This window comes from Anolis sagrei, chromosome 1, assembly GCF_037176765.1.
Source record: "Anolis sagrei isolate rAnoSag1 chromosome 1, rAnoSag1.mat, whole genome shotgun sequence".
In the NCBI taxonomy this organism is placed as follows: Eukaryota; Metazoa; Chordata; class Lepidosauria; order Squamata; family Dactyloidae; genus Anolis; species Anolis sagrei.
In genome coordinates, this window is record NC_090021.1 from 271,066,202 (window position 1) to 271,091,993 (window position 25,792).

The following is a 25,792-nucleotide window of genomic DNA, read 5'->3' on the forward strand; positions in this document are numbered from 1 at the left end:
TGCAGAAATGAATAAATGTATTATTCACTTCTATTGCTATTGGGATCAAAGAAAACAAATATTTCCATCCTTGGTAAGATCATTTACTCTGCTTTATTTTATCTATCCATATTTGTTTTGTCAAAGGTTTTAATGACTGGAATCACTGGGTTGCTGTGAGTTTTTTGGGCTGTATAACCATGTTCCAGCCGCATTCTCTCCTAATGTTTTGACTGCATATGTAGCTGGCATCGACAGAGGTTCAGAATGTCTGAGGATGCTGGTGAAATACTAGGATAGAATGCTGCTGGAACATGATCATACAGCCTGAAAAACTCACATCAATCCATATTTGTTTTGTCTTGCATATTGCCGGGGGTGGGGGGAGAGATGGTCTCAAAATTGTTTAAGTGAATTAATAAATAAAACTGGAGGTGACTGAAATAGTTTCAATAAAAATTTAAAGTTAGGTTCTTGTGGGTTTTTTCGGGCTATATGGCCATGTTCTAGAGGCATTTCTCCTGATGTTTCGCCTGCATCTATGGCAAGCATCCTCAGAGGTGAGGTCTGTTGGAGCTGGGAAAGGGGTTTATATATATATTCCCAGCTCCAACAGACCTCACCTCTGAGGATGCTTGCCATAGATGCAGGCGAAACGTCAGGAGAAATGCCTCTAGAACATGGCCATATAGCCCGAAAAAACCCACAAGAACCTAGTGATTCCAGCCATGAAAGCCTTCGACAATACAAAATTTAAAGTTAACGTGAGATATATATATATATATATATATATATATATATATATATACTTTTGTTGATATGATTGGCCCTCATTGAAAACTCCACTGGAAGTCATACACAGAGTCATGCTGGAGGACATAGAAATTCTCCCCAGTTTTATTCATGTTTTTCCCACTTTTGTGGGGGTTCTGCACCCCTAATCTTAGAGAATGAGGATAGATTACTGTACAGGCAGTCTCCAAGTTACAGACAAGATAGATTCTGTAGGTTTCTTCTTAAGTTGCATTTGTATGTAAGTCAGAACAGGTGCATTTTAAGTGTAACTCCATATATATATAAATAACCTTTGGATAGCATAGAGAAGGATGAAATCCCTTGTGGGGTTTGTTTTGTTGTCTGTCCTTCTGTACAGATGATTTCACCTCACTTTCTGTTCCTGTGATAATTGGATTTTGAAAAGTTTGTCTTGTTATGGAAACAAGGATTGGTGATAAACTTCAGTTGAGACACCTTTTCCCCCATTATAACTCTTTCAGGAGTGAATTTCCCTTCCTAGGGATAGATTTCTCTCACTTACTGTTGACTCTTCCCAGTTCTTAACTAGGAGTCATTTTTAAGTCAGATGTTTGTAACTCTGGAACTGCCTCTATATGGAAACAGGTCTGTTAATGTGTAATCATTGAAAATCTCCTCAGAATATTGTAGAGGTATGGAAATTCGGGAAGCCTCTGAATGACATTGTCAATGAGTCACAAATTCATATTTCCCCTCCCAAATTACTAGGCAGAGAAACATGTTCATAACTAAATGAAATAAATTATACATTTCTGAGAGCTTCAACCAGCAGTCTTGCAAGATAAATGGGCCACCCAGCAAGTACATTGAAACATAGAAAAGATTAGATAAGTTCTCTTTATCACAACTTGAGGATTAAGTGGAATGATGAAGCACTCCTATTAGTGAGCACTTGCAGAATTCTTCAAAAAGAGCAGAATGGGTAACAGCCAGCATTTGCAATATGAAGCAGTCATTGCTAGCTGTTAATATTTTAATATTTCTTCATTTTGCTCCACAGAGAGAGATAAATTTTATGAAATAATGTTATGTAGGTGAAAAAAATCACTGCTGGATGCCATTCATTCATGCTCATTTAAAAAGCTTTATCTGGCAGTCATCTTGTCTTCTGGTAGAATACTAATATTTCCATAACATCTTAGTATTGGCAATAATATATGCTTTCTATTTAAGAATATTTGTGGAGCAATATATAATACTATACAGAACACAGGAAGCAGAGAGAAATTGTAAATGGGGCAGTTTCAAAATGAGAGTGCTTAGAATATTAAACATCCCAAGAATCTAAACTGTGACTGGTATTTCTTTTCATTGGGACTTCCAAACTTTGAATTTACAATTACAGTTGGATGACAGATCTCAGCATCCCTAACCACTAGCTATGCAATTTGGTAAATCTATGGCTAAGATCCTGCTGGCACAGGGTAAATCTCTCCTAACATATTTACACTTGTATTTGGGACTGAAAACTTTTTCTACTTCCCCAGGTATCAATGGACACTTTCATGCTAAATTAGTGGTTGAGGGAAGGGGAGGCTGAAGAATAGCTGGAAGCCTTTGACTACCCTTTTGTATCCTGAAAACTACCACATGTATGCTCTAAATTTTCCTTTCTTGATTAATTAAACAGGCCAGAGGAAAACCAGTTGACTGGATGATGACCTGGTAGAGTTCCTAAAAGAGGTACTTGTAAGGCCTCTGCTGAAAAAGCTTACCATGAAACCCTCAATATTGGATAATTATCAACCAGTGGGGAGATTTCAGAACAAAAATAATGTTTAAAAAGGCTTGCATTTTATTGAGAATTTTCAACATAAACCCATATAATTGCACAGTTTAGAATTGCTGTGTTATGCAATGTCTATACTCCCAGAAAAAGAACACTGCACAGCTGCACCAACAAAACAATCGGAAAAGTGGTGCAATAAATCACCACAACCACTGTGCAACTATTGTGATGCACCATGGTATGGCACTTTATAGGGCAGGTTGTATAGTGATAATGCAAGAATTTCCCCAACAGAGCCATAGGGCATGAGAAATCCAGAACAGAAGGCAGTAGAAAGTTAATGGTACTCTATTTCTAGCTGAAAAAATTTCCCTACCTTTCACATGGCTTCAAAGTGTTGCAGACATCCTTCCTATATCTCATTTCAGTTCTCTAACATGGTTGAACATTGTGTCAGTGATATGTTGTTTTTCTTTGATTCTAAGACAAATATATACATCTCTGAATTGGAGTGCATATTAGTATAGGGGCACCTTTTTAAGTATATTAATAAAGCCCTTTTCCTCTTGGTGATATTGAAATAGCATCTTAAAATTAAAGAAATGTGGTAATTCCATCATCACAAAGTTGTGATATTAGATTGTGATTCAGAGCCTTGCCCAAAATTTGAGATTTTTTTTGTCCTCAATGGCCCTCAGGGATCACAAAATTAGCCTTGGAGTCTGTACATGGGGTTCAGTCCAAACTTTCCCCACCCTTGTTATACCTGGAATGGATTACCAGGTAAATTACATTTTTAAAGTCAGTCTCAGTTGATGACTGTCACCACAAAAATGAGAAAATCACCTCTAAAAGAGCTGAAGCTTATGTGGACTGAACCAAAGAAATGACAAATGCCTTCCAAGGTCAAAAAGCTTTGTGCAGCTACTGAATCTTTGTCATAGATTAGATAGGAGAGAAAAGGCTATCTGTATAAGAAGCAGTATTTATATTCTACTACATAGCAGCACAAGAATAATAGAGAAGTGAAATGTATATTAAAAGGAACAGATCTTCTGCTTTGGACAAGTACACATTCAGAAAATAAAAAAACAGAAAAAAGTAAAATTGAAATCTAATTGATTAAAATATGGTAATAAAACTCTAGCCCTTGATGGTATTAATCTCCGTTACCTCACATTAATTTAAACACATTTCCCCAAAAAACAAGAAGAAGGTTTACAATAAGGACAGGTTCACCACCCTCTCATTATCCCAAAGAATGCACTAGAAAAATTAAGAAGAAACATACCTCAGCATCAAGGAATTATGAATTGTTTACTAGTTTTCTGCTTTTAAAAATCAATGGGTAATTTTAGTCATTTTCCTCCACTGTTGACAAGTCTTCAAAGACCAAACAGTTCTCAAAGAATATCAAACATTTCTGTCTCATTCTGTTAAAAAAAACAACCTTGTGTGCAGTTTTTCCCACACAGAGACAAAAAAAAATCTTTGGTCCAGAAAACAATATTTGTACATAGTAAACAGTAGGCCTGGGCGGTTTCGTTCGTTAATTTTGTAATTCGTTAATTATTCGTTATTTTTATTAATTACGAAACGATTACAAAACACATTTTCAAACCTGGAAGGGTTTAAAAATAACGAAACGGCATCCCCCATACTTTTAACGAGCTTCCTCCCGTTTCAGAAATGGGATGGAGGATGCTGGTGCCCTGGGAGGCTGGAGTCAATCAGCAAGCAAGCAGTGCACCGTGGCAGTGTCTGATTGGCCGGCAAGGCCTTTAAAAGCGGCTCCGCGTGGCCGCGGAGCTCATTTGTTGCGCGGAGGCGAGGGAGGAGAGAGGTCCGGGAGGGCTGTTTGTGCTTGCATTGGGTTGGCTTGGCTTGGCTTGGGTAGGAAAAAGACTTGCATTGGGTTGGCTTCGTTGGAAAAGACTCTTCTGTGTGTGCTGTCGATTGCCCTGTCTTTTGGCTGTGTTAGGTCTACATCAGGGCCAGTTTTTGGTTAATTTTCCATTTTTGAATATTTTTTAAAAATACCTGTGTTTTATTCTTTAAAAAAAATACAAAAAATATTCTAAAAAAAGAAAAGAAACTTCTGTTCCTGTGTGCTCTTGTTTGCCCTGTCTCCTGCCTGTGATTGCTTCACATCAGGGCCAGTTTTTGGTTCATTTTCCATTTTTGAATATTTTTTTAAAATACCTGTGTTTTATTCTTTAAAAAAATACAAAAAATATTCTAAAAAAAGAAAAGAAACTTCTGTTCCTGTGTGCTCTCGTTTGCACTGTCTCCTGCCTGTGATTGCTTCACATCAGGGCCAGTTTTTGGTTCATTTTCCATTTTTGAATATTTTTTAAAAATACCTGTGCTTTATTCTTAAAAAAAATACAAAAAATATTCTAAAAAAAGAAAAGAAACTTCTGTTCCTGTGTGCTCTCGTTTGCCCTGTCTCCTGCCTGTGATTGCTTCACATCAGGGCCAGTTTTTGGTTCATTTTCCATTTTTGAATATTTTTTAAAAATACCCGTGTTTTATTCTTAAAAAAATACAAAAAATATTCTAAAAAAAGAAAAGACTCTTCTGTTGGTTTGTGCTCTCGATTGCCCTGTCTTTTGGCTGTGTTAGCTCTACATCAGGGCCAGTTTTTGGTTAATTTTCCATTTCTGAATATTTTTTAAAAATACCTGTGTTTTATTCTTAAAAAAATACAAAAAATATTCTAAAAAAAGAAAAGACTCTTCTGTTGGTTTGTGCTCTCAATTGCCCTGTCTTTTGGCTGTGTTAGCTCTACATCAGGGCCAGTTTTTGGTTAATTTTCCATTTCTGAATATTTTTTAAAAATACCTGTGTTTTATTCTTAAAAAAATACAAAAAATATTCTAAAAAAAGAAAAGACTCTTCTGTTGGTGTGTGCTCTCGATTGCCCTGTCTTTTGGCTGTGTTAGCTCTACATCAGGGCCAGTTTTTGGTTAATTTTCCATTTCTGAATATTTTTTAAAAATACCTGTGTTTTATTCTTAAAAAAATACAAAAATATTCTTAAAAAAGAAAAGACTCTTCTGTTGGTTTGTGCTGTTTATAGAGCATTTTGTTTATAGAGCATTTAGCATTGTTTATATTTTGTTTATAGAGCATTTAGCATTGCGCAATCGTTAAAATCGCATTTTAACGAATCGATTCGTTATTATTTTAATAGTGAATCGATTTGCATTTAATAACGAAGTTTCGGAAGTCGTTTTGCGCATGCGCAAATCGCGTTCGCCATATTAACGAATCGATTCGTTTTAACCTTGACGAATCGACCCCTGCACCAATAACGAAGCTTCGGAAATGATTTGCGCATGCGCGGGGGGTCCGCCATCTTAACGAATCGATTCGTAAATATTTACGAAATTTCGTAAATACCGAAACTTTTTTTGGGAAAATTTTGTAATTATTTTAAATATCGAAACAAAAAAACACCCCAATTACAAATTGATTTTAGAAACAAATTTTTGCGTTGTTACCCAGGCCTAGTAAACAGCATTTTCAGCACAGAAAAAATCTCTTTTCTGTGCAGAACGTTCTGTTTTAAGCATGAAACAAACACGGGTGGATTTTGTGCAGAGCTATGTCCAAAACTGTGAATCCATGATTTTTCAATGCTCAAAATATTTTTCCAAGTATTTTTTAAATACAAATATTTTTTCAATCATTTGGGGGAACTTTATATGAGCAAAGGAACTTTATATGAGCTACATGCTCATCCTCTCCTTTGAAAGAAAGTGAAGCAAAATCTTCTGAACAGGGGTACAGACAGCAAAACAAACACGACAGGGATATTAACCTTTCCCCATGGTATCCAAAGTTTATAGATACATATATGTGTCTATAATACTAGGAATCTAGTATTTCCAAGTCCGACTTGTCCAATTGGAGAATGCTCTTTTGGGATTACTTTCTCAAAAAAAGTACTTGCAGTTTTCTGATTGATAAAGTGCCTCCCTATCCCCCCCCCCCCCAAAATTGGTATCTATATGAAATTTCAGGCCTAAAGGTATCATCAGAGCTAAGTCTCCTTATTTTTACAGCTACCACAAAAAACTTAGCCAGTCTATAATGGGTCCCTATACTCTATAAGATGTTTTAATTTAATTCTTAATTTCTACCTGGAATCTTCTGTACAATGGGAGTAATCAAACAGATCAAATGTCCTTATAGAAATGACATTGTAAAAGGACATGCCTGGCAGTCATCACTTTTCATGGGCATACATTCTCATGGTAGGGGGATACCTGTAAACCTACTTTGCAGTAATGCTGATGATAAAACATTGAATCTGGCCAGGGTGAAGGATCTCCTAAATATGGGGGTGTCTGTTTTTGTTGAGTAACTCCCTAGAGTGAGCAGCATCATACTGTTTTTAATTTCTGGGGGGAAATGGGGTATCTGCCCACTTCTTGCAGCTCCACATCCCAGATGCTTTTCCTGCAACATAAGTTTCCATAGTATCTGAAACTTGTCTATTAAGGAGAGGGGGGCAGGCCTACTGGGGAAAAATTGATTTTAACCATAATGGATCTTAAAGAACTCTTTGTTGTTGTTGTTGTTGTTCATTCGTTCAGTCGTTTCCAACTCTTTGTGACCTCGTGGACCAGCCCACACCAGAGCTCCCTGTTGGCTGTCACCTCTCCCAGCTCCTTCAGAGTCAAGCCAGTCACTTCAAGGATATCATCTATCTTGCCCTTGGTCAACCCCTCTTCCTTTTACCTTCCATTTTTCCAGCATAATGGTCTTCTCTAAGCTTTCCTGTCTCCTCATGATGTGGTCAAAGTACTTCAACTTTGTCTTTAATATCCTTTACTCCAATGAGCAGTTGGGCTTTATTTCCTGAAGTATGGACTGGTTGGATCTTCTCGCAGTCCAAGGCACACTCAGAACTTTCCTCCAACACCACAGTTCAAAAGCATCTACCTTCCTTCACTCAGCCTTCCCTATGATCCAGCTCTCACATCCGTAGGTGACTATGAGGAATACCATTGCTTTAACTATGTGGATCTTCATTGCCAGTGTGATGTCTCTCTGGTCTTCACTATTTTATCAAGATTGGAAATTGCTCTCCTCCCAAGAAGTAAGCGTCTCCTGATTTCCTGGCTGCAGTCTGTGTCTGCAGTAATATTTGCACCTAGAAATACAAAGTCTGTCACTACCTCCACGTTTTCTCCCTCTAAAAACCATACCAAGAACTATACCAAGGCCTCAATCAAAAATTGACCCACCTCCAAATGGGCTGCAGCATTTGAGAAACATGCAGAGAGGGACCCCAACAGCATACACAGGAATTTAGTTTGGAGGATTTCGAATAATAATAAATAATAATAAACTTTATTTATACCCTGCCACCATCTCCCCCAATGGGGACTCTGGGCATCTGACATGAGGCCAACATATTACAGCAAAATAAAACCAAAAACATAAGCAACAAGCAAGAACATCATAATTACATAAAAAACATATGAATACATTAACAGTATAGCATTACAATGAACACAATCACAGTGACAATGTGCAGGCTACATGTGCAAGATAAAATGTTAAAAAACCTCGGGTGAGATAAGAAGAGGAGCCAGTTATTTGCGAGAGGGAGCTCATAAAAACAGGGTTGTGGAACTAAGCTTTCCCACGGGGGGGGGGGGGTGTTCTAGTGACAGAAGCGTTGCGGGGAGCAGTGGGGACATCCATCTGCCCACCCTGGATGGCGAGGTGTTACGCCCATCATCATTGGTAAAGAGTCTGGGAGTCCTTTTGGACCCTCTGCTGACAATGGAGGCCCAGGTCTCCGCCGTGAGCAGAACCGCCTTCTTTCACCTGTGGCAGGCTAGACGGCTGGCCCCCTACCTGTCCAGGGACGACCTAGCTACAGTGATCCAGGCCACGGTCATCTCAAGACTGGACTACTATAACGCCCTCTACATTGGCCTCCCTCTGTCGGTGATTCGGAAGCTCAAGTTGGTACAAAACGCAGCTGCTCGGCTTCTTGCGGGAATTCTGATGAGATGCCACATAACACCAATCTTACTACAGCTGCATTGGTTACCAATTGAGCACCAGATCACTTTCAAAGTGATGGTACTCACCTTTAAGGCCTTGCATGGTCTGGGGCCAATGTATCTGAGGGATCGTCTCAGCCCCTACCAACCCCAGAGATCCCTCTGCTCTGAGGACCAAGATCTATTGGAAGTCCCCAGTGTCAAGACCTTGCGTCTAATGGCAACCAGACGCAGAGCCTTCACAGCAGTGGCGCCATCAGTCTGGAATCTCTGCCACCTGAAGTTCGTGCCCTGCGGACTTACCAGCTTTCCGCAGGGCATGTAAGACATATCTGTTTCGACAGGCTTTTAATGTTTGATACTGTTGTTTTTAAATTGTTTTAAATTGCTTTTAAACTTTGTTAGATTTTAGCTATTCTTGTAAGCCACTCCGAGCCCCAGGGGAGTGGCGGCATATAAGTTTAAATAATAAATAAATAAATAAATATTGTGTACCTACTCACCAAAGGCACAACGGAAGAGCCAGGTTTTAAGGTTCTTTTTAAAGGTTTCTAGAGTACGGGTTTTCCTGATCTCTCCAGTTAATGAGTTCTAGAGTCAGGGGGCCACAGAGGAGAAGGCTCTTTCCCTTGTGCCCACAAGATGAGCTTGTGAGACTGGCAGGGGCAAAAAGAGGGCCTCTCCCAAAGATTGAAGGGACCAGGTTGGTTCATGGAGAGAGATATGGTCACAAAGGTAGTCGGGTCCCAAACCACTTAGAGCTTTATAGGTGATAACCTGTACCTTGAATTGTGCCCGGAAAATAAACAGCAGCCAGTAGAGCTCCTTAAACAGGGGGTCGACCGTTCCCTGTAACTAGTAGGGCTGGGCGGTTTCGTTTCGTTAATTCGTAATTCGTTAAAAATTTGTTAATTTTTTAATAACGAAGCGATAACGAACCATTCTGGAGCAACTTAAAAACGAAATGAATTTTTAAATACGTTTTGTAAATGCTTCGTATTTCGTTATGTATTCGTTTCGTTATTGGTTTGAGGTCGTTTCGTTATTATTTCCGCATGTCTGGGGCAAGTTTTATAGTTGTTTTTTGTTTAATTAGTGAAAAAAAATTATAATATCACACCAACAGTCAACAACAGAGGGAGAGGGAAGCTTCAGAAGTTTTTTTTAGCGTATTGCGCGATCACGGCCGCCATTAACGAATCGATTCGTTATTGTTTCATTATTGTTTTGTAATTTTTTTACCATTTACGAAATTTCGTAAATATCAAACTTTTTTTAAGGAAAATTTTGTAATTATTTTAAATAACGAAACTCAAAAAAAAACCAAAAACGAATCGATTTTAGAAACAAATTTTTCCGTTGTTACCCAGGCCTAATAACTAGCCCTAATTATTAATCTGGCTGCCGAACATTAGACAAGTTGTAGCTTCCAGGCCATCTTCAAGGGTAGCTCCACGTAAAGTGCATTGCAGTTGTCCAGTCTAGAGGTAACTAAGGCATAGACCACCATGGTCTCTCGAGGTAAGGCCACAGTTGGCGCACAAGTTTTAATTGTGCGAAGGCCCTCCGGGCCACCGCTGACACCTACACATCAAGCATCAGTGCTGAGTCCAGGAGGACCCCCAAACTGCGGACCTGTGAGGAGTGCAACCCCATCCAGCACAGGTTGCCACCAAATACTCTGGTCAGACAGGCGACTGACCTGGAGGACCTCTATCTTGTCAGGATTGATCCTCAGCTTTTTTGTCCTCATCCAGATCGTCACAGCGGCAAGGCACTGGTCCAGTATTCAAGGGGCTTCCTTTGAGTATGGTGGAAATGAGTAGTGGAGTTGGGTGTCATCTGCGTAGAGATGGCACCGTACTCCAAAACTCCGGATGACCTCTCCCAGCAGGTACATGTAGATGTTAAATAGCATGGGGGACAGAATAGAGCCTTGCGGGACCCCACAGGTCAAGGGCCAGAGGTCCGAGCAGGAGTCCCCCAGCTTCACCGACTGGGAACAAACTTCCAGGAAGGACCGGAACCACAGTAAAACCATTCCCTTGAGTCCCATCTGAGCAAGTCTCCCCAGAAGGATACCATGGTCAATGGTATCGAAAGCCGCTGAGATATCTAAGAGAATGAGCAGGGTCACATTCCCCCTTTCCAGCTCCCTACGGAGCTCATCCACCAAGGTGACCAAAGCTGTCTTGGTACTGTGCCCAGAACTGAAGCCAGACTGCGAATGATCCAGAAAATTGGTGTCATCGAAGAATCCCTGAAGCTTCGAGGCAACCACCCACTCCAGAACCTTGCCCAGAAAAGGGAGGTTGGAAATTGGTCTGTAGTTGTTGCATATGGTTGGGTCAAGGGAGGCCTTCTTTAATAGAAGTTTTACCACCACCTGCTTAAGGCAGGACGGGAATTTCCCTTGGCCCAATGAAGCATTTATTATTACAGCAAACCATTCCAATGACCCCTCTCTGGCCAGCTTAACTAGCCAGGAAGGTATACAAAAGACACGAGGCTGGAGACTTATTAATATTATGTCCGGGCAGATAGGATCTTCCCAAAGGCTTTCCTTTCATTAAAAAAGGGTAAATCCCACCCCTGTGCCTCTAATATGATAGCGAGACGATGATGGATATGTGTTATGGTGAAGTGAACACTGCTTGTCTTTAAACTTTCTTTTGAATTAGAGCTGCCACCAACCGAAGGTGTTTTAGGATTTTTAAAATAATAAAAAAAATATTTGAGGTAAACTTTTCCCACTCCTGCCAACACTGCTTTTTATCCCTGGCTCCCAAACAGCTGTTTGTTGAGAGGCTTTTCTGTAGCAACAGGGTGTAAAAATTGCTGGAACTATCACAAAGGCTTGACAATGGAATGCTGTACAGTACAGACTTTGTTGAAAGTTAAATAGAATAAGATTTATTTTTAAAACAGACAACTAACCACTCCTGAGAGGTACAAAAAGCATGACTTGTTGCAAAAGTACTTCAGCTTGATTGGTTGCTTGAACTGTTCTCTTCACTTTGTTCTGGACAGAGCTAACCAAACAGAACTAAGTGTTGGTAACAAAACCCTTACTCTATTTCAGAGAATAGTGATGAGTCTAACTAGCTTATCTAGGTAGCCCCTGGGTTGTTAACTAACTCTACCCTAGAGTTCTTCCTGTTAACCAACCCAGCTTGGAGAGCCAATCTCTTATGCTAACTCTCACAAGAGATCAGACTGCTGTCTGACCTTTTTCCTGTCCGCTCACAGCACTGGCTAACACAGACACTCTCTCCTAGCTCTCTCCCTGAAAAGCCCAGTTTCAAACTCCACACTTTCACACCCCAGTTCCCAGCTCTCAACTCCCACTGAAGCTACATTCTTTCCCTACTCTGACTTGGTTCCTCCCAACTGTTCTGACCAACCCTAGGAGTATCCAAACTCCTCCCCTCTTCCAACCATCCCCACTCTTGATGGCTGCCTCCCTGGCATTCCCTTCCAAAATGCAGGGCTGCCTTACTGTTATCCAGGCTCCCTTTCCGGCTTACCAGGTAAGATTAACCACAGAAGGGCAAGGATCTAGAGCGCAAGTGGTCACCCTCACCATCCCAAGGATCCCCTCTATGTCAACAGGAAGAACAAGATTGAAAGAATCCCATAAGATTCTTTCCAGGTGCCCCGGTTACCTCATCTGGCACTGCATTTAAACTGGAGTCCAGCTCAAGATGTATCTGAGCAATTTTGCCTGCAAAATGGTGCACAGAATCACTGCACCAAGTTGACGAGTTGTTAGGAAGCTCCCTAACCTCGGGAGGCCGGAGGAGCTCCCCAACAACTTGAAACAACTCTGAAGGTCTATTTGCTGCAGACGCTATGTGAGCAATCGAGAATACTTTCTTGGCTGCTCACAAAGCTGCGGTATAAGCCCTAATAGCGGCTTTAGCCCGTACTTGGTCAAATACGTTGCAAGATTGCCAGATGCACTCTAGACCCCTCCTCCAGCACTTCATCACAGCCAGCTCCTCGGTGAACCAAGGAGTCGGTGTGACTCTATTCAACAAGAGGGGAAGTTCAGGAGTGATTGTGTCAATTGCCCTGGCCATCTCGCTGTTATAGCGATCAACAAGGGCATCAACAGGATCGTCAGTCTCCAAGACAGGAAGATCCCCAAGAGACCTCAGGAATCCTTCTGGATCCCTCAGCTTCCTGAGGCAGACCATCTTAATGGGTCCATCACCCCTGCGGAGGTTAGAGGGCACGGCTAATCTTAAACAGATCAGATTATGGTCAGACCATGACAATGGAAGAATATTTTGCTCTTCTACTCTGACTGTCCCACCATCCACAATGAAAACAACGTCCAGCATGTGTCCCACCTGATGTGTGGGGCCAGATATTTCTTAAGTCAGCCCGATGGTCATCATGGCAACCATGAAATCCTGAGCTGTGCCTGTCAATGTGGTCTCAGCGTGGATGTTAAAGTCTCCCAAAACTAAAAGTTGTTGGGAGGCCAAGGCCAAATTCAAGATCACTTCCGCTAGCTCAGACAGGGAAACTGCCGGGTCGCAGGGTGGATGGTACACCAGCAGGATCCCCAGACTGTCATGCTCCCATCTTCAGGTAGACACACTCGAACGTTGGTGATTGCGGAACAGTGCATCTGATCAGGGCAATGGACTGCTGAAAGATCACCGTGACCCCTCCTCCCTGCCCCCTGGACCTAGCCTGCTGATGCACCCCAAAACCCGGTGGACATAGCTGTGTAAGATTTACCCCCCCCCCCCCAACTCGTCCAGCCAGGTCTCGGTGATGCACGCCAGGTCCGCCTCCTCATCCAGGGTCAAGTCCTGAATTACAGATGTCTTAGCATTGACTGATTCAGGAGCAGGATCTTGAGTCGGGGGGGGGGGGTCTGTCATGGCGACTACTACACCTATTCTTCTCCAGGGTTGCAAGAACTCTGTTGCGCTTCTCCCTGGGTGGGAGATGACCTCCTTCCCCACACCACCTCAATGGCACCTGACCCATTCGGAGCCCCTCCCCCCTGGTGGACAGACTGATTGGAACTGGGGTCTGAAGAGATTAGTCAGCTCTTCAAAACCGGAGAACCACCTAACGAGTTTGTTTTGCTAGAAGGGGAGGATATCTCTAAAGGAAAGTGTTAACATTTTTATGAGTGCATACCTGTGCACCATATTGAACTTGCGGAATAATTTTTGGTACAAATACCTGGGTAGCAGCGGGAATAAACTGTCCTCCTTTCCCATAGATTGTGATTGCGTTAGTATTCCTCTGGGCAATTACAATGGTGTTCTTAATGTGAGTTTCCCATGTGCCCCTTACCTGAAAAATAATACCCAGATATTTAAAATCATAATGGATAATGGATGGATTGACAATCTGTCATTTGTGTCTCACTTATGTGTGTCCTAGTGGTACTAGTCAGAATTGGATCAGGTCTGCATTATCTTATTTTCATCCACTAATCATTGTCATGCTTTCATGTTTAGCAAGCATAATAAAAAAGCATAAGAGGTGTCCTGGATTAGAATCAGATCTACTGTAGCATTTTGTTTCTCCAGTGGCCAAAGAGATTCTGTGTGAGGTCCACAAGTACAACATACACATTAGCATTCTTCTGCTTGTATACTCTAATAAAAGGCATACTTCAGAGGCATACTTCTTCTGATATAGGAGGTGGTATATAGGTGGTATATTGATACGTAATGACCTGTAGTCATTGATAAGCTTATTGACAAACAAATACATCTAATTTTAATAGTTTTTTTTCCTTTTTACAACTTTCTGAGTTTGCATCTATTATAAAAAGGCCAGACAGAAGACAGGGCCATGCCAAATATGAGGAGGCTAGGAATATATGCAATATAAAATTCTATCCTAGTATGAACGGTGTGTTTTTTGTGCACTAGCAATAAACAACCACATAGAGATGAACATTGTAGTGTGGCAATTCTCTCCACTTATTATTCAATTTTAAAACAATTGCTCATTTATTTCTACTTACGGGAATTCACCTCCAGAGCCCCCAGTGGCGCAGTGGGTTAAACCCTTGTGCCAACAGGACTAAAGATCGACAGGTTGTTGGTTCAAATGCAGGGAGAGCACGGATGAGCTCCCTCAGTCAGCTCCAGCTCCCCATGCAAAAATATGAGAGAAGCCACCCACAAGGTTGATAAAACATCAAAAACATCCAGGTGTCCCCTGGCAACATCCTTGCAGGTGGCTAATTCTCTCACAACAGAAGCAACTTGCAGTTTCTCAAGTTGCTACTGACATGGAAAAAAATCCTCCAGAATTTTTTTGGAACAAAGTTTCAAATACTACAACAAAACCAATTTAGGGAGGTATAATAATGCCTGAAACTTACAATCCATGTGCACCAGTGTTATTTTGGAGCAGTCACGTAAAGTTCAGTGACACCATTTTATTGTAATGGGCTTTTGGATTGCCAACTACTTTGTGCATACAGTTATAAATTGAAAATCAACAAAAGAAGACAGGAATTGTGTGTGAAAAATAGTTAATTCTGAATTAGCAAATACATTAATTATTTATTGCCATTATTTTGGCAGTTCATATTTGAAAGTAATTTATGAAAATAATAATTTCTTGTAAGTGCAACAAAACTGCCCTTTTTGCAAATATTGACAGAGAAAATATGGAAATGAACAGACATGTTTTGCTGCTCTTAATATTAGGAAGATTAACAAAATTAACTTTTAAAGTTTTATTTCTTTGCAGAAGTAGGTTGAGCAACTGTAAGAAGAACCATTGGACCAAAGACACTGCCTTGTATCCAGTGAGAGCTCTGGTCCATCTATTCTAGTAGTGTTAGTTCCAACTATCAATATTATCTCTTCAGCATTTGAGATACATTTTTCCTAGTCACTCTGGAGATTTCTAGTATTACTTGGTGACAGTGATTACTATTGAACTATTAACCAGACGTGATCCTTTTTTGTTTTCTTTTGTTTTGCAAATTAGACAAGATATTTTGCATTCATTGTGGTATATGGCTATCTCATTTGTGTTTAAGCCCATCTGACACTAACTACTCACATGATCCAGAACCATCTCCTTATCTTCATCAGTTAAATAACACCAATATGAATGTTCAGTCTATCCCTCTTTCAATGACAAAGAAGAGTAAGCACTGAAGTGCCAGAGGGTACAAATAATAATAATAATAATAATAATAATAATAATAATAATTATTATTATTATTATTATTATTATTATTTACGTGCGGCTTTTCTCCCATGAAGTGACCCAAAATGGCTTCCAGCATGTTAAAATACAATACAAAAACAACAGTAATCAAATGCACAAATACTATATAAGACATTATAAACAATCAAACAAAAGATAGCTAAGCATTTAAAACCATATTCAGTGCTGCCTTAACACATCTTATTGAACTATATTGAACTATAGTATATGAGGCCAGAGGAGGCAACAGTGACCACCAGGGGTGAATTTTCCCCCTAGACCTCTGCACCAAATCAATTTTCTTTTACAGCCACTCAAAATAATAATTAGTGCTGTAGGCATTTAGATGTTTACTATAGAAGAAAACAGGTATCTCAATTGCAGAGAAAATTGAGGTATTTGAGGTGGTACAGAGTTCTCGGGTGCTTGTGAAGTGAGGGTGATTCTGAGGCAAAACATCCCTGAAAACTGTTATTTTTAAAAGGAGGGTTGGGGATCCTTGGGGAAACAGCAAGGCATTCAAAGATTTGCAAAAGTGGGGTCCAGTGTATACATGTGGCCAATTAGTGCAGAGTTTCAAGGGTGCTATAATTTAAAGGGTAAAGCGTCAAAGAAAGCCATTTTAAACTGGCAAGGTTATCCCCCTCTCCTATATTTTCCTAAGTGTGGTTTATTCCTTTTGCTTACCTCAGTTTGGAGTCACAGAGCAGAGGATGGTCTGTTGGAAAGTTAAGACAGGCTGCACAATTTGCTTTTTCCTGAGCTGAAAGTAAAATCATCTTTCATCTCCTCTCCCTCCTTCTGAGTTAATTGAGTGTATACTGTTTTGTTTTTTGAACTGATTTTGCAGCAACTGAGTTGAGCCACAGGAAAAAAAAGGGGAGGAGGAGAAATAAAACAAGAATTTTCAGAAATGGAAAGTGGGACAACAAAGGATTAACCTGGGTCATCCCTGCTAAACTGGGACAGCAGGAAATGTAGCATGACTTCCTCAAACTATTGTTTGGGCCAGTCACCTAGTTTAATTATAGGACTGGTCCTACAAAGGAGATAGATATAAAGTCTTATAACCTTGAGAAAGACCTCAGCTTCAACACTTGTGACATTGAATGACCAAGAACTTCATCTCTTAGATAGCTTTTTATCTCTCCTTTGGCTTCAAGAGTAGTATTGGATATGTAAGAAGCCATCATTATGGTCTCATAGCCTTATTTTCAAGATGCTTAAGCAGGAAGCTATATGAGATACTGGCAGTGGAGGACTAATAGTCAGTGAAGAGAATGAAAAAAACAACAACATGAAACTTGTCCCTAAAAATATTGCAAATGTTCTAGTGCAAAGTTAGAATGAGTGTCGGAATAGGGTAATTGTTTGGGTGCTGGAATATGCCTATGGATTCTAGGGTTTGTATCCCCACTCACACCTGGAAACTAAATGGGTGATCTCAAACAAGTCACAGTCTTCCAGAGAAAGGTGAAGGGAAACACCCTCTACGCAAATCTTGCCAAGAAAACCCCATTATTGGGTTGCCTTGGTGTTGCCATAAGTCAGAAATGATTTGAAGGCATACAACAACAGAAAAAATAGAATATTGACAGAGTTGCATATGCAGCTTGGATAGACAGAGGGAAGAAGCTGATCGCTCAAGGACAAGTCTATTTCTCTCTCAGCAACTAAGCATATGACAGCTATATGCTGAGACAGGGTGAGGCATGCATTCCCTCCACATTTTGCCAGTCCTCTGGGCTCATTTAGGATCAGGTTAAGCCTTTTATGACACCAAAGCATGGTAAAAATGCCCCAATAACCCCTAGAGGGATCTTTTTTTTTCTATGAGTAGATGACTCTCCAAGGTCTCCTAAGAGACTAATGTCATTTCCTAGCCTTCCAAAGTTTTCCAGCCTGATCTGTACAGTCCCCCTCCACTCACTTACACACTTTGACCACTGGTGCATACTGCCATTGAATCCATCTGGTTACACATATTCAGGCAGATGTTTAAACTGGAGAAGTTGGAGGAACTGCTAGTCAAACAACCTAACTACTCTTTGTATTTCCTAATAGATTCTTTTATGTGGCTCTTTCATTCCACCAAAGAATGAAGGGACATGAAAAAACAGATGTTTAGTAAACTCTTCATATACACATAATGTAGCTGTTGCTCAACACCCTGGATCTTGCAAATCACATCTTTAAAATGTTTGGCAGTGTTTTCAAGTAAATATGCTTTTATATATTTTTTAAAAATCTAGGATTTAGTTGAGCTCCGAAGAGCTTCAGTTAAGTCTTCAGGTAATTAATTCACAGCATATCACTGTGTTGTTCTATAACCACTAAATTGCATACTCGTTGCCCTGAAGCTCTGTAAACATGGATTTGTATCACCAACCTACATATCTTCTAAATACATTTTATTGTATTAACTAATTCCCACGAAGTCAGATACTCAATTTTCTTTTATGAATTGCACAGTTTGGGAATTTCCGGAATGGAGTCAAGGACCAAAGTTGGATAATTAGTAATGTTTTTGGATTTGTGAAGAAATAGGTGTCAATAGATATCATTTCAAAATGAAAATTAAAATCAGAACATACAGGTAGGAATGTTGATTTAAGAATGGGGAGAATCATATATTGCTGTATTTGGCCATGAGACACATTGGGGAATCTTGAATATCCAGCTCTCTTTCATGGTAATCTTTCTTATAGGGCTATTACAAGAATAAAAAAGCTGGGAACAGCCCCACATGCCACTTTAAACTGTTTCAAGGACAGACAGGAGAGAAATGTGATAAACAGTCTTTTGCAATAAATGTCATCAGGAACAATTTTGGATGTTGTTGATAACATAGAAGTGTCATTGAAATAAGTACGCTTAACTTGTTCCTCCAGTTTTAGTGATTGTTAAAATAAGGAAAAAGAAATAGTGGCTCTAAAATTGGACCTCCTCATGTCTCCCCATCCCCCGCCGCCATGCATATCAGGTGGAATAACAAGAATATGTATTCTAGAATAATAGGATAACTGATCAGAAATCACATTTTATAAACAGAGACAGAAGACAAAGTTCAATGATTGGATCATCAACAGGAAAATACAGGAATAAATAGAAACATGTCTCAAGATGCTCAACAGATGGGTATATTTAATAGTAAACACAAAGCCCTGCATTTTCGCCTGTGTATAATTTTAAAGTGTCCCTTAGGTCTTCTTCAATATATAGGAAGCCACAGGGAGGAGGGAGCAAGCTTGTTTACTGCTTCCATGGAGATTAGGACAATTATTATTATTATTATTATTATTATTATTATTATTATTACTATTATTATTAACTTTATTTGTACCCCGCTAGCACCTCCCAAAGGACTCAATGCGGCTTACAAAGGCCAAGGCCACAATAAAACAACAATATAACAATTACATATAAACCAAAGCAAATCAAAAACATTAAAGCAATAACAGTGAACAATAAAAACAGCACACCGTGATACAATAAAAACTAGGCCGGGCAAATGTAATGGGTACAGATTAAAAAGTGCTGAGTGTGCTGAGTGGTATATAAGGATTTTTGGATAGGTGCAATGTGCGGACAATCTTAATCTCTAATAAAGTGCTTTTGGGACATGTTACTGGGGTTTTCCTATTTTGGAAAGGCACACCGGAATAGCCAGGTCTTCAAGCTCTTCCTAAAGACTGCCAACATAGGGGCTTGTCTGATGTCCTTGGGGAGGGAGTTCCATAGTCAGGGAGCTACCACAGAGAAGGCCAAGGAACAATGGCTTCAAACTACAAGAAAGGAGATTCCACCTGAACATGAGGACTGTGAGAGCCGTTCAGCAGTGGAACTCTCTGCCCCGGAGTGTGGTGGAGGCTCCTTCTTTGGAAGCTTTTAAACAGAGGCTGGGTGGCCATCTGTCAGGGGTGATTTGAGTGCAATATTCCTGCTTCTTGGCAGGGGGTTATACTGGATGGCCCATGAGGTCTCTTCTAACTCTTTGATTCTATGAATATATATATATATATATATATATATTAGGGTTGGGCAGTTTCATTTCGTTAATTCGTAATTCATTAAAAATTCATTAATTTTTTTGTTAACGAAGCGATAACGAACCATTCTGGAGCAGCTTAAAAACGAAACTAATGTTTCAATTCGTTTCGTAAATGCTTCGTATTTCATTATGTATTCGTTTCGTTATTGGTTTGAGGTCGTTTCGTTATTATTTCCGCATGTCTGAGGCAAGTTTTATAGTAGTTTTTTGTTTAATTAGTGAAAAAAAAATTATAATATCACACCAACAGTCAACAACAGAGGGAGAGGGAAGCTTCAGAAGTTTTTTTAGCATATTGCGCGATCGCGGCCGCCATTAACGAATCGATTCGTTATTGTTTCGTTATTGTTTTGTAATTTTTTTACCATTTACGAAATTTCGTAAATATCGAACTTTTTTTAAGGAAAATTTCGGAATTCTTTTAAATATCGAAACGCAAAAACCCCAAAAAAACGAATCAATTTTAGAAACAAATTTTTCCATTGTTACCCAGGCCTTATATATATATATATATATATATATATATATATATATATCAGAGTGTATTACATGATATAACATTATGATATAACATTACGGATGAATACTCTGGGATTATTGAAAATATGAGCAATGACCAAAGGTTTATGTGTGCTGTGCATGTGTATCTATTAAGACATTTGAGAATTCTTTGCAGACATTTGACATGTACACACACCAGGAAAGCAGGAACATAAAATCTGGAGGGCAATTTAGAGTACAGAATTAGAGCAACAGGATGAACATAGAGACTTATTCCAGTTACCAGGAAAGTATTTTTAAAAATAAAATAAAATAAAAATAAGGTAGTTTCTGTTTTTGAGCATTTACAGCAGCACACACTTGGATTTTGGATGGGAACAGGATGGCCTATAGAGTGAAATGTTAAGCTTTCCAGGGCTTTGTAGCAACTTTAAATATTTCTGGAAAGTAAATAACTTTTATACTCCCCACCCTAAATGTATTTTCAACACACCTCAATACACACACACAGTCAGTCAATGTGGTTAAATCATTAGCCACTGGGGAATACTTTGGGGTAATTTCTTTTTCAAGGATGGAAAGGAGCACCAGAGGGCAACCATTGACAGTTTCCCATTCCTATTCTAGAGGTAGTATGGATATTGCATGTACTTATAAAAATAAAAACCAAAATCATACCATAGTCATCCTATTGTGTCCAGAGATTGCCACAGATTCATCCACAGTTTGAAAATGCTTCAAAAGGAGAAAAAAAAACCAAACAAACCTAAAGAGAATTTTGCCATTTTAAATAAGGGACACCATTTTTCTGTGACATTGTATGTCAAGGGACTCATACATCCATGGATTTTGGTACTCTTCATAGAAAATAGTGAGGGAGAGTTCTGGAACTAATGTCAAGGGCTCACTGTACTGGAAGAATTTGTGATTGTTGGGTTCACCCCTGCACTGCTGAAACCTTTGTTGATGTGAAGGTCCTAGTCTTCAAAAAGGTAGCTAGTCAGAGAATATGAATGGACCAATGGATCGCCTACGGACTTGATTTTGAATGATGTGATTTTAATAACTGTTTATAAATTGTGTTGCTTATCATTGGGTTTTAATAGAAATGTTATTATGTTATTTAATTTGTAGAGCAGGGATGGAGTCTATCAGTTTGGAGGTTAGGTGCATGAAGAACAGGAATAACACATGATGCAGAAAGGAAATGCCAAACTACTGATCCCTGTTGAAAATTGAGAGTGCCTTTTTTTCAAAATTTATATTATTATTAAGTTCCTTATTTTTAGTACTCCTTTTGCTAATGTATTCCTTATTTGTTTAGAAAATAATTCTGTAGCTTTGCCTGATCAACTCCTGATGAGTCCCACCATCCTACCAATTTAAGTGGAAGCTCTAAGGGTAAGTAGCAAACTAAGAGCTTAGCATTTGTCAGTACAGCCTCTATTGCTGCTTTTGCCTTTTGGGTTTCAAAGAACCTCTTCTTTTAATTCCAAATTGGCTTGATGCCTGGAAACTTTGTCAGTAATTCAAGCCTAGGAACTTTATCAGCTGCTGACAAACAAGCCTGTAAAATCAAATCAATACTGGTGCAGCTAGAAGAGCAAGCATTCTTATAACTTATCAGGCCTGTTCCCTGATCTAATGGTTTCAAGGCCCATGGTTATTTGGTGCAACTGACACATGTGTTTCCTGTTCTCATACAACCTCTGCTTATACCCTCCTACCTATTGTCCCAGGGCCTAACCAGACAGTACCTTTATCCCAGGAGCTTCTGCAGCAAACAGGAGGGTGGCTAGATGCCATTTCCTGTATATTGGAAGGAATCACGACAAAAGGCAAAAAACACAAGATTTTTATGTGCAGGAATATTGTAGTTTTGAACCAAATATCTGCATCTTAGAATGTCCGTAGGTTCCTACAATTGAAAATAACAGGATTCCAGGGTTTTAGATGTTTGTCCCTAATTGGTCAGTTCCTAAAAAAAGGTGACACTTGAGAAGAAGGCAAAAACTTGGTTTGTGTACATTTTTTCCACAAGAAGAGCAATCAGGTACAACCATGTATAGTCCAGGAACAGCACTTTGTTGTTTGATGCCACAAGTACACAACCAAATGCGTCTGGATAGATGGCCATGCAGCCAGACTCTTAAAAAGTGTCAAAAATGACAAAGTTCTGTTCCTGGCTTGAAAGTGTGTTTTCCTATTTGATTATGCAGTGCTGACTTGGGTAGAAGTGGTCCTACCCTGTAAAATTTGTTTTTGTGGCAATATTTCATGAAATGTCTGGAGTACACAGTTTCTATGGCCAGGACAAAGAACAGAACTTTTGCAGTGATTTGCATATCTAAATCTCCACATATCTGCATATCCACATCTTTAGATATTTTTTAAAATACTGAAGTTTCCAGTGGAAGTCCTGCAGCAGCCATCTTGGGAGCCTCTAAATCTTGCAACAAAGCATCAAGTCTGAAAAACAGAGGCAGAATTCCCAGGACCAGCAGGTCTGTATGTGGACCTCTTCTGAAGTTCCAGTGTTTTTTGCCCCTGTGAATTTGTGATTTAGTGCTGTCTGGAAGTGCCCTAGTAGTGTTGTTTTACTATTTGGCTGGAATTCAGTTGGGACCATTTCTTAGGCAGGTCTTCCACATGGCCAGTTTTATGTCAGTTTGGGAGACAACACCAAGTTGGAACTGATTACAAATCATAGTCAGGTTAATTCGGAAATGATATGTGACAACCCATTTGAGATTCAAGCCCTCCTAGTCCTGCTTCTTTTAGTTGCAGGGGAAATGGGCTAATTGTTGTAGAATTACCGTATCTGGGACTTCATGGTAATGTAGTATATCACACCTGCAAGATACAGGTACACCAATCCTGATTTCCTCCTCTATGTGAATGCTATTATCTTGCAGAAACACCCTATAGTTATTTTGGCTAACATCAAAATTAGACTGGATTGATAGAGAAAAGGTAATACATACAAGCCTTTATACATATCCAAATGATGACAAGAAGGTCTGGTAAAAAAAATAATGTTCCAGGTGCACTATTTAAGAAACACCTACTCTTTGTTCTGTAAATCCAGGCACTGCAGGAGTTCCATATATTAGGGCTGGGCGGTTTCGTTTCGTTAATTCGTAATTCGTTAAAAAATTAGTTAATTTTTCAATTACAAAACGATAATGAACCAGCCTGGAGCAATTTAAAAAAAAAAACGAATTTTTAAATCGTTTCATAAATGTTTTGTATTTCGTTATTGTATTCGTTTCGTTATCGTTTTGAGGTCGTTTCATTATTATTTCCGCATGTCTGGGGCAAGTTTTATAGTTGTTTTTGGTTTTCTAAGGGTTTTTATAGTTGTTTTTGGTTTAATTAAGCTTCAGAAGTTCCCCCTGTCCCATTTGGAGGTTTTTTAGCGTATTGCGCGGTCGCGTCCGCCATTAACGAATCGATTCGTTATTGTTTCGGAAATTGATTCGTTATTGTTTTGTAATTTTTTTCACATTTACGAAATTTCGTAAATATCGAACTTTTTTAAAGGAAAATTTTGTAATTATTTTAAATAACGAAACGCAAAACCCCCCAAAAAACGAATCGATTTTAGAAACAATTTTTTCCGTTGTTACCCAGGCCTACCATATATCTCTGAGGCATGCAGGGGAATTCAGTACATTTGCACTAAATACAAGTAAAAATGGAAATCAATTTGTATGTGATGAATTCAGGGGCCATGTATATGTCCAACATGTGTCTTGACCACAGCAACTATTGCAAATGTTCCTTAAACTGTAGATGAGAGTTTCAGTCAAAGACAACTTGCTTTTCATTGACATTACTGATTTTTACATAGCAAAAATTAAATGACTCTATTACCTTCCATGAGTGAGTGGATTTGCAAATAAACAGGGAGGGTCAAGAAAAAATGAGCAATGGTCAGTCATGTGGCCTTATATGTTTCAGGCATTGGCCAGTTATATAAAATCCAATCTTTGCAGGCAGCTCATCAGTTTTAGTTGATAAAATACATTGCTCTGTCACAAAAATGTGCATCTCATTGCTTTATTCATTGCTGTGCCCACAGTTGCTGGTCCAAATACACGTTTTTCCCATTCTGCATACAAGTTGTGGCGGTAGTAGTTATTGTCATTGTTATTATTATGATTATTTTATATAGTGTCATCAAGGTACATGATTCTGCACAGAATAAAACAATTTAAAAAATCTGCCAACAATGTGAAATCTAATAAAAAAAGATATATGATGAAAAGAAAGGACAAGCATTTGAGATGTTCCAGATCACTGAAATGAACATGATGAAAAACTGAGTTGCCCTATACATTATGGAAAAGTTTTCTTGTTTCATTTTTGTGTTTTATTTCTTTACATACAGCAGTAACAATTATTTTGAAGTCCGTCTTGCTCATTCCAGCCTGTTCATCCCAGGTGAATAAAGTGTTGGAGCATATGGCTCCAAGGATTTATTTACTTACTTATTTACTGCATTTATATGCTGCACTTCTCACCCCAAAGGGGACTCAGGGCAGCTCACAAAAAAGGCACAATTCAATGCCATATATGCATTCAAAGGAGAATACAAACATATACATTAAAACCAAATAATAAAAACATACAAATCTTAAAACAATTAATTAAAATCATGAAATCCAAAGGCATATTCCAGAAATCATTTTGGTCATCAAATTGCATTGATCCACTTATTTCATTGAGAATCACATCCATGTCTTCACTTTCTTTCTGAAGATCAGGAGGGAGGGGGATGATCTAATTTCACTGGGGAGGGAGTTCTATAGGCGAGGGGCCACCACTGAGATGATCTTGTACTTTCTGGGGATCCCCCCTCAGTTCTCTGTGCATGTTCTCCTTCGGAAATTTTGATAGACAGTATCAGTCATATCCCCAGAAGCTTCTGGGAACGAAGCTTATTTCAACTCCCCAAACCACTTTTAAGGAGTTGTTCTGAGAGATAAATGGTAGATTTAGGGCAATGGTGACCCTGTGAGTTTCCAGTGGCAGAAGCAGACGCCCTGAACTCAGATCATTCCTTCAATCTGTAAAACTTGCTCTTCCTTGTGTGTATGCCATTTCCCAAAATTATGCCAATTCAGAGTATTATTTCACAATCAATTTATGAAAAGTACTAATGTTTGGAGCATGCATTTAAAAAGAAATAGTACTGGTGGAGTTTGCACAGTTTCTACAGTCTAAAGACTCAAGAACTACTGATTAGTTTGATTGCTTCAGTCTCTGATAATTCTTTATTTAAGATGTATATACTTATGATTATATAATTATACTACATATAATTATGATTAACTCATGCATATTCAAATAGCAACATCATAGCCATAGAGTGATCTGAGGAGGGGGGAGTGTGACTTTGGGTGAAGAGTTAATGGGGAACCAATTACTGTCATGTCACCTTGCAGCCTTTCAGTAGATGCATGATACCAGGAG